A 10,736-nucleotide genomic window follows, 5' to 3' on the forward strand; every position below is an offset into this window, starting at 1 on the left:
CTGATGTTTCTATGTTCAGTGCAAAAAGGATATAGCGGGAGAATTGAAATTCATTAAGCTTAATTGTGGAGGGATATATTAACTGATACTGGTATCTCAGCTTTTCTGATTATTCCACGCTTCATTCTGCTCTTCCAGTCCCCTAAGAGAGCAGTTGATTTATGACCCTCATAGAATTCTCAGCCTAGGTGGCCTTGTTTGGATCAGTGGGAGTACTGCTGAGCTTTGGATGATAGAGAGGTAAGGCCATTAGATAAGGCTGAGCTTCCTCTGCCTCTCAGAAGAGGTAGGGGACATGTAGGTCTTCTGGCCCCACCCATATCACAAACCAAAGTTTCACTGTCACACTTAATGCTGGAGTTTCAGTTCAAAGGATTTTTGCAGTCTCTGTTGGAGTATTCTAGGCTAGGCTGAAATGAATTAACTTCTCCGCTTAGAAAAACTTGCTTCAGTTTTGGAAGGAGTTACTGTACGTCTTTCCAAATTGTACTTCATCCTTTTAAGGTGCCTCATGTGAATTAAGGTTTGGAATTCTTAGGAGAAATTTTTAATTTTATAGCTTCTCTCATCCAAAGTGCTATTATTAAATTATCATTCTGAATTGTTTCACTGACAACTCTACTTCTTAAAATAGAGATCAGTTATATTCCTGGACACTGGCATCAAAAGCTGAATCTGAAATTCTAATTTCCAAATGGTTGCTTGTTTTTAACTACTCTTTTTCTACTTTCTAAGTTCTCTTGATTTGTTTTAGAAGACAAAACATATGTTTCTTCTCTAAGTATATTTTGTACTTACTGCCTACACATAATGGGTACCATTTTCATTTGCTTCTGTCGCTAATTGTTGCCAGGGTCCCCTTTTCTTACCTGAGTGTTTTACAGCGCTTAATTTCACTTCCAACCATATTGATGATGTCAGGGCAGGTTGGAATGGACTTGTACTGACACTGGCAATGTCCTCAGAAGGTCTAGGTGTAACCTGGCTGGCTCCTACCTTAGGGAATGCTAAAAAGTGTGCCTGTCTTCCTTTCCTCCCTCCCTCACTCCCTCCTTCAAATATTTATTTGCCACTTAATCAGTGCCAGGCTCTGCTGATTCATCAGTGGACAAATTATGGAGTTATATTCTAGTGGAGGACAGAAACAATGAAAAATTGAGCAGAGATACAGAGTCCAAATAGAATGACATATTCTGAAGATAAAGCAGGGTACAATGAGAGACATGTACTGGAATGGGGTAGTCTAGTTGCTAGAGGGTGCTCAGGGAAGTCTTATTTGAAGAGGTGATATCTGATCTGATCCGTAGATAATTGAGCCACATGAGGACCTGAGGCGAGTGTGTTCCAGAGAGAAGGAAGGGCAAGTGTGAAGGCTGTGAGATGGGATTGATGTACTTGGGGAACAACAAAGAAGGCCATGGTGGCTGGAGTCTAGTCAATAAACAGAGGAAATGGTGTTGTTTGATGAGGTCAGATCTGGAAGAGGCCTGTTCATATGGACCTTATAAATTAGTGAATTCTTTTGGGGACACCTAGGTGGCTCAGTCGGTTAAGTGTCCGACTTTGGCTCAGGTCACGAGGTCACGATCTCATAGTTTGTGGGTTTGAGCCCTACATCAGGCTCTGTGCTCACAATGTGGAGCCTGCTTGAGATTCTCTTTCTTGCTCCTCCCCCACTCATGCTTTCTCTCTCTCTCCTTCTGGAAAAAAAAAAGGTTAGTGAATTCTTTTCTATCATAATTTCAGTCAAAATCTTGATAGCTGAAAGGAATGGATTCTTTTTCATTATTTTTATTTGTGCAGTCTCCTTAATTAGTTACTTCATTTCCTAAATGATGCTCTGTCTTTATTAATGGGTGCTTCAGAGACAAAGCCTGCTTTAAATTCTAGTACTAGCATTCTGAGTATTCATGCTTCCCTCACCTTTCTGTTTTGGGTACCAAGGGGAGGTTAACCTAGTGGCAGCAGGTTGAATGGTGCTGCAGTGGAAAGCTATTCAAAGTTATCTTTGTTGAGGTGATAGATATTTCTGATTGAGGAAAGCTGATAGGGACATTGCAGCTATAGCAAAATGAGTAAGGATTTCCCGAGGAAAAATATTTAGTTGTCAAGTGCAAAACATTTTTAATTTTTGTGGTTCTAGAAAATACCTCCATTGAAAATGAAATATTTAATTTCATAGTTTTATAATAGAATGTATTGAAAACATGGGATTTAGAATCAGGAGACTTTGCTGTGTCAGTTCGTAGCAAGATCGTTAGGTTTGTGATAATGGGCACCTTCATTTCTATGTGCAGTGGAGCCTGGGGGTTAACAGCCTATTCTAAAGGCTGACTGAGCTTGGTTCTTCTCTTTACTAGCTAGCTCTGTCATTTGGGTAAAGTAACAAAACCTTTCAGTGGCCCTGTTTTCTTACCTGTAAAATGTAAAAGGTTTATTGAAAAGATTAAATTCTGTCATTCAGGCAATGCATATAGCATAGTATCTAACTCACAGTAAAAGTTATGATTGCCATTATCAATGCTTACTTTGTTCTATTACTATACCAAGCATTTTATTTTTATTTTTACTTCCCTAATTAAAAGTTTACTGGACTAATTCACTTACATAGTTTAAAAAGCCAAAATACAACAGGGCACATAACAGTGTCAGTGAAGGTTCCTTGGCCCATCCCACTCCTTAATGGGAACCACTTTCAACTTAAAAAAAATTTTTTTTTAATTTTAATTTTTATTACTTATTTTTGAGAGAGTGAGAAAGAGAAAACTGGTGAGGCCAGAGAGAGAGAGACAGAGAGAGACAGAGAGGAAGAGAGGATCCCAAGCAAGCTCTGTGTTGTCAGCTCAGAGCCTGATGCAGGGCTTGAACTTAGAAACTGTGAGATTATGACCTGAGCTGAAACCAAGAGTCAGACACTTAACCAACTCAGCCACACAGGTTCCCTGACCACTTTCAACTTTTTAACTTTTTTCTTCTTTTATTTCTATATATCTAAATATGATACTATTTTTTGATTTATATACTTTATATGTTATCTGTAGACTTTATCTTGGTAGGTCTGCGTTTCCTCCTCTTCTCCCGCATTTTCTCCAAGCAAGATGGACATATCCCAACACAAGTCATATTATTATGACATACCTGTCAAATAGTGTACTATGAATACTCTTGCTTTTTTTTTTTAAACAACTTCTCTCCCCTGAAGCTGTAGAAAGCTCTTTTATGCATCTCTCTCTCTCTCTCTCTCTCTCTCTCTCTCTCTCTCTCTCTCTCTCTCATTGTGGTGTGCTTAGTTTTCTATTATGTAACTGTCATTAATTTTTCAAATTCCCTGACAGAATTGCAAAAACCCATGGAATCATGTTTCCTATAAGATCAAACAAGCCAGCTAATCTATTAGGCTTTTTTTTTTTTTCCTTAAGAATAAACTTACGGAGTGTTCTGTTTTCTTAATCCTGCACTAATTGTCTTGGCCTGCTGCACATGTATTTTCTCAGGACCTTGATTTATCTCTGTTTCCTGAATCCAGTGTCCTCTTTTGTTTTATTAAGCATTTCCTGTTGTAACTTTCTGAGAAAGTGTACATGGGGTGCAGTGTTTGAGTTCTTGACCATCTGACATGTCTTTATTTTACCCTCACACAGGGTTGATATCTTGGCCAGGTAGAGAATTCTCAGGTGAAATAATAATGATTCTCAGAATATTATTAAAACTATTACATTTTCCGTAACACACAAACCCATATTCTTACACTCACACATGCATGCAGCTTCTTTTACCTCAGTGTATCATGGTGATGAGCCATGGATGCTTTTTTGTTGTGTGATTTTTTTCGTTCTCTTTTTTTCGCCTGGACTGACTCACTTGATTTTGAAGTTTTTTTCCCTATTGTGTTATAACCTCGATGTTGCTCTTGTAGAGTCCTACTGACATTTTTTATCCCACTTCCTTTGTTATATTGTCTGTGATTTATACTCTGAGTGTTTTAGAATCTTCTTTTTATCCTTGTGTTTAAAATTCAATGGCACTGTGGCTTGATGTGCTTTTGTTTTGTGTCAGTCCATGTGCTGAGCACGTGGTGAGCCCCTTGAATCTAAAAATGCATGCATGTTCGGCAGTTCTAGCAGTTTCCCCTGTACCTGCTTTTTGATCATTTCCTTCCATCTGTTTGCTGACTTTTTGTTTTGCTTTCTTCCTGGAACTCCTATAAATTAGTAGTGCAGCATTGTGAGATTTTTTTTTTTTAACTTTCCCTGGTTTTCTGTTTTCTCTCTACCCACTCACCCCCAGCTTTTGGGAGAAATTCTTAAAATTTCTCTCAGTTCTTCTATTGAATTTTAGTAGTTTCTTATTCTCTATTCTATAAAAACCTTTTCCATATGGGATTAATAGCATTTTACCCCTCTGAAGCTACTAAAATATTAAATGTATTTTTATCTGTTTTCCCTATGCATTTTACAGTCTTCATTTTTATTTTTGTTTTTATTTTCACATTGGAAGTTTCCCTCAAATAGCTGCTGATCTTGGTTTTACTTTCTTTGAGAGTAAGGCCCTCTAAATTTAAAAAGATTGTAAACTGTCCAGTGTTGGTGAGAATATGGAAAAATAGGAATTTTCTTAGTTTATTTTCAGGAAGGTAAATTGTTACAAAATAACTGGGGAAAATTAGTTTGTGTATAAATTTGGAATATGCATACTTTATGACCCAGTGCTTCTACTTTAGTTAAAAACCCAGCAGAGAGGCCTAGACATGTGCAAGAAGAGATACATGCAAGAATGTCTGAAGTATCACTCATAATAGGCAAAAAATGAAAACAAATGAGACATCCATTAATAGTAGAATTGATACAAATTTGTTCTTTAATGGAACATTATACAGCATTGAAAAATCTAGACTATGGATACCTGCAACAACATGAATGATAGGCTATAGTTATCTTCAGCAATATGGATAAGTCTCACAAATATAATGTTGAAAAAAATCATAAATAGTAGATACCTATTGACAATAGAGTGGATACATTAAGTTGTGGTGTTGTCATCCAAGAATATTATACAGCAGTAAAAACAAAACAAAACCCTCCAGATGCTTCTGAATTTGTAGGTCAAACTCTCAAGCATACTGTTGGGGAGAAGAAGCCAGATAAAAACAAGTATCTTCTAAACATTCGTCTGGTAGGATTCCAAAACAGGCAACACTAAACTGTGGTGTTAGATTACAGAATAGTAGTTATATTTGAGAAGAGGAGGGAGGGGTCGCCTTTGGGAAAGCCATGAGGGGAATGGCTTCTGTGTTGCTAGAAGTTTTTCTTGATTTGTTTGGTGGCCATGTAGGTGTTCACTATGTGATATTTCACAGAGTATATTTCGTTTATATTTTTAGGCACTGTTTTGTTTATATGTTGCATCTTAAAATAGTTTTTAAAATAGAATGAGGAACTAAAAAGCATGGTTGGAAATTTTGTGTGCATGGTCAAAGCTGAACAACTAAAGATCTAATGGCCAGGGATCTAGAAGTTTCCTGAGGGGACCCTAAGTGTCAGTGTTTATTAATTTTACCCCTACTGGAGCTTGTCAGTTATGCCAGACCAGAGAACAAGATACCAATTACTTGCCTTAGGCAGTATTTGCCTGACTGCCAACATTCCTAAAGCGGAGCGAAGAAAAGAGTTGGGGGTCTTGTCATTCAGTATGCCATTTTTAACTTAATTTGCTGAGCTGATTTTCAGTAGGGTGCTTCCTCTACCCTAATCCTCCCTGGGTTTATAATGTGCATGGTTCAATTTGTCCAGCAAATAAATCCTGTTTATGGAGTAGAGAATGCCTGGGGATATAACTATTCCTAATACATATTCTTAAATGTCTTGTTTCAGGCTTTTGCTTCTCTTGTCTCTTTGGAAGAATAAGTACCATTTCAGGACCTTTCTGGTGTTTTACATTATGAAATCCCTCATTTCTTGTTTGCATCCCATTCATTACCCTGGGTATTTGACATTCAGATTTCTTACATCTTCTCTCCTTCAGTCCATATTTCATCTTCCAACACTCGGTTGACTTTTGTTTACAGTTTTGTCTTTGTGGGTTGAATTTATGGTTGAATTGCATCTCCCCAAAATTCATACGTAGAAGTCCTAACCCAGTACTTCAAAATGTGATCTTATTTGGAAATATGGTGTTGAGGCTCCTGGATGGCTTAGTCAGTTAAATGTCTGACTCTTGGTTTTGGCTCAGGTCATGATCTCACAGTTTGTGAGTTCAAGCCCCGCGTCAGGCTCTGTGCTGATAGCATGCAGTCTGCTTGCAATTCTGTCTTTCCCCCCACCTCTCTGCCCTTCCCTTGCTTGTGCTCTCGGTCTCTTCCAAAATAAATAAATAAACTTTAGAGAGAAAAGAAGAGAGGGTATTTACAGAGGTAACCAATTTAAAATGAGGTCATAAAGGTAGATTCTAATTCAATAAAACTAGTCCTCCTCATAAAAAAGAGAAATTTGTACATAGACACAGGCTTAGAGGGAAGCCAATGTGAAGAGATATAGAGAAAAGACAGCCATCTACAAGCCAAGGAGAGAAGCCTGGATCAGGTCCTTTCCTCACAGTCTTTAAAAGGAACTATCCTGTTGGTATTTTAATTTTGGACGTAGAGTCTCCAGAACTCTGGACAATAAATTTCTGCTGTTTAAGCCCCCAGTCTGTGGTACTTTGTTCTGGCAGTTCTAGCAAACTAATACAATGACTTAAATTCTTTTCATTTTATTTAACAGGAAGTTCTAATAGGCATTTTACTTGTATTTTACTCAGTGTAAGTGCTACTCTACAAATGACAAAGTTTTTTATGAGAGACAAATAGAGAATCTGAATTGAAGTGTATTAGAGTGACACCTTGGGCTCTTGATGACTACACCAAACCTCTATGAATTTTAATTTCTTCATCTTTAGAGGGTGATGACATGGATCTTGTTTATGGACTTTAGTGGACAAAAAATGTGTCATTGAAAGTTCATTGTCCACTGCCAGCTCTTTTAGTGATAGCTGTACTTGTTATTAATAGAGGAGAGAAGGAAGAAGGGCTGACATTTGCTGAGTTCTTACTATATGTTTTACTTACATAATCCAGTTTTGACCTTCACAATAGCTTTGTTGAGGATTATATGATTATTACCATGTTAGAGAATTCTGACTCATAAAACTCATTAATTGGTCTTTGATTGTTAAGTCACAAAATGGGAGACAGGGAGTTCAAATGAAAATTTGGATACCACCTTCATCACACTCTTTCAGTTATATGCCCTTCGAGAAGAGAAGCAAGTCACATGGACAGAAAGTAAACTAGATCCAGAGATAATTCAGAGACCAGGGTGCTTCATTATCTTGAAGTACCTGGAGGTACTACATCTACTAGTTTGTGATAATTTCACTGACATGATGAGATTCAGCCTTATAGGTACTCTGAAATTTAGTGCATGGTCCATGGATTAGTAGTGCTGCCATAATCTGAAAGTAACATCTCTGGCCTCTCCCAGAAGTTCCTTGCATTAGAATTTGCATTTTGACTAGATTCTCCAGGTGATTTGTATGCAGAAAATAATAAAGCTTGGGAAACACTTAAGATAAAATTAGGTGATTAGAGGGGCTGAATTAATAGCAACTGAATCCTGTGCTGCAGGAGACTCACCTCTTTTCTCTTTGCTCACTGTCAGTTCTTCAAGGTTTCCTGTTTTCTGTAGATTAGTCCCTGGGATTTCTCATTCACTATCAGACTCTTTTACCTGATTTCCTCAGTGACTTACTAGTATATCTGTGCATGGCTGTTCATATGAATACCCTCTGGACTTCAGGCGTTTCTAGCCACTGGGACTCTCTGTCATGCTGTCTTGCTGCATGTTCTACTTCTCTGAGTGTTCTTTAGCTATCATGAATAATTTGGGATCTCCCTTTTCATTAGCCACTTACGATGTGTATGAAAGTTCCCATTTCCTCAAACTCAGCAGCCAACTCTTATTAATGAAACGTCTCCTAAGAGAGAAATGGTCCGAGATTCTCCACTATGAGGAATTTTTAAAACAGTTATTTGCAAACTGCAGCCAAACTTGAAATCACTGCTTAAATTGTCATTTCTTTTCTTCTAATTCAAGGTCTGGAATATGGTATGTCTACCCCCCAGTGTTTCATAAATGATTTATTCAAGTAGTTGAGCATTTATCTAGCTCTTTTACTGGACTGTGAGGTGGCATAATGTCTTGATTGATTTTTGATGTCCTGGCGAGAGTTTTCCTATTGCATGACTCTAAGTGAATGGTCTTCTGTCTTTATACGCACCTACCTGTCTTCTCTGAGCATCCTGAAATGTCCTGTACGCAAGAACTATCAAGGGCCATATGGAATTGCTTCATCTTAGATTAGGATAGGCAGTTTGTGCAGAGTGCTGGAGGTAAATCTGAATGCATTTTATGAACCCAGTCTTTTTTATATCAAAGATAGTTCAATTCTGACAGGAGAATCTGTATTTAGTGTAGGTTCTTATTCAGATCTGTTGCCTCAGAAGGTTATAAGTACTCAAAAATCTTTGAATCTTCTGATGTTAAAGCCTTTCACATTATTTCCTCTGTCTGAAGGATAAGAGACAGTGTTGGCGGGGGTTAGGAGGAAAATGAGTGAATACACAAAAGATCTTCAGGGATGGTGGAAGACCCATATTATTTAATAAAAAAATTGTTTTTAGTGTCTTATGGTCTCCAGCCCATCTCCAATAATAGTACTTAATTAATGGGATTAAAACTATTTCCCCGTTGTACAGTCCTTTCCAGTCCAGTTTATGTGCTTTATACATGACATAGATTGAAAATTCTGCAGGCAAGGAGCTGGAGCCCACAGAACAAAGCTGAAGATTTATGAGGCTTTGCAATCCTTTGAAAAAAAAAAGGGTCAGATGTTTGTGAAACATCTTAAAGTTGTACTTTTATGCTCTTCTCCAAAGCTTGTTTTAGGAAATTACATCTTGAAAATTCAGTCCAAATACAGAAACAAAATCCTTTCCTTTTGAAATTGTATAATAAAACCTGGCACTGTTTTCATCAAAGGAAAATACCAGAGGCAGGAACAGAGAGAAAAGGTTGGATTTGGCAGAAATAGAGGGCATGAATAGACATTCTGGTCTCAGGGTCTTGGTTGGGGATTTACTACTGAACCTGGTCTTTAAACAATCTTCTAAGCTCTTAAATTCTGTAAGGTTACAGCATATCCATCATATCATTTCCTTTTAATCTTTCTCAGGATTTCTTCTGCCAAGTATTTTTGTTCAACTTACGCCCCCTCTCTCTTCTGATTCTAGACCCTATCTTCCTCTCCTCCCTACTTGTTACTTTCCCCACCTTGGGGTGGTTTGGCCTTACCCAGAATCAAAATAAGAGAATCAGTTTTAACTTTTTGCAAAACATACCCAGGTTTTTTTCTGAGCTAAAATTTCACATTTCCAACTGGGAATGTAGCTCCTATGGGGAAAACTCTGACACTTTGCCTCTGGTGGAATTATGAAATTTTGTGAATTTGCCACAGGCAAAGCTTGCTCTCTCTGCAGAGCTTAAACATCTCTATTTTTTTTTTTGTAGTTAAAAACTAATGTCATGATACTTTTCTAGCAAAACAAAAAAATCACTACAGTTTTGTTTCACTGAGGTGTTGCAAAATTTTTAACCAGCAGAACTTTTGGAAGACCCTTTTCAAAAGTCCTCATCCTTTCTCCCTGACATACAAGTCCATGGGCAGAATGGACTCCTTTCTGTATTTACTGAGCATCTACTCTGTACAAATCAATGGTCTCAGTAGATACTATTTCTTAGACTAGATGCCTATTATGCTTGAAATTGGTCCATGTAGTTTCCTGAATTTTCTTCTTAGCTAGCTGATGGTATTTTGAAATTTAATTATTTTAAAAGAATTGTGAAAAAATATATTGATCTAACAGCTTCAGACCCATCTAAAGTATGGTCAGGCCTCTGTGGTGTTAGCTTTTTAACTCTGGTTTTGTGGGGGTTTTAGGGCACCTGGAACACCCAGCCAGATGTCAACCCATGGACTGTTTCTGGGTCCTACAAGGTGCATATTGCCTTTACATAATCTCCCTTTCCAACCACACTCATCACAAACTCCAAAACAGTTCTGTAGGCTAGGTTTTATTTGAAGTTTTGGTTTAGCCTTATATTTAAGTAGCATAGCCTATTCTTCTACCCCCCCCCCCCCGAAATATTTCTCTGCCTAATCTTCCCTTGATGCCAGTTTGAAATTAGGTTTGTAGTGCAAATGCCATGAGAGGAGATACTGTAATGTTAATTAGCTATTATTTGTTGGGATTACTCTGTGAAAGTCTATTTTTATGATTCCTTCAGTCCTCATAACAAATCTCAGCAGTGGGTATGATTATCCATCATCCCCATTTCAGAGAAGTAAACTGAGGCCTAGAGAGATTAACTAACTTCTTCCAGACCACACATGGAGGCATGGCAGAGCTGGGATTCAAATGTAGGCCTTCTTGGGCTAGCACTGCAATGCCAGTGCATCTGAATGGTGATTAAATCTTCTCTGTGGTGTAAAGGACGTGTACTATGGATATATCTGAAGTTGAGATTTTGAAGGAATTCTAGATAGTGAGGAAGACAAAATAATGAAGCAACTACATTAGCAAAAGGAGGGGCTCCAAAAAATAGAAATGGAAGGAAAGTTTCCAGACTCATTCTATGAAGCCA

Source organism: Prionailurus viverrinus, chromosome B3 (genome assembly GCF_022837055.1).
Source record: "Prionailurus viverrinus isolate Anna chromosome B3, UM_Priviv_1.0, whole genome shotgun sequence".
Classification (NCBI taxonomy): Eukaryota; Metazoa; Chordata; class Mammalia; order Carnivora; family Felidae; genus Prionailurus; species Prionailurus viverrinus.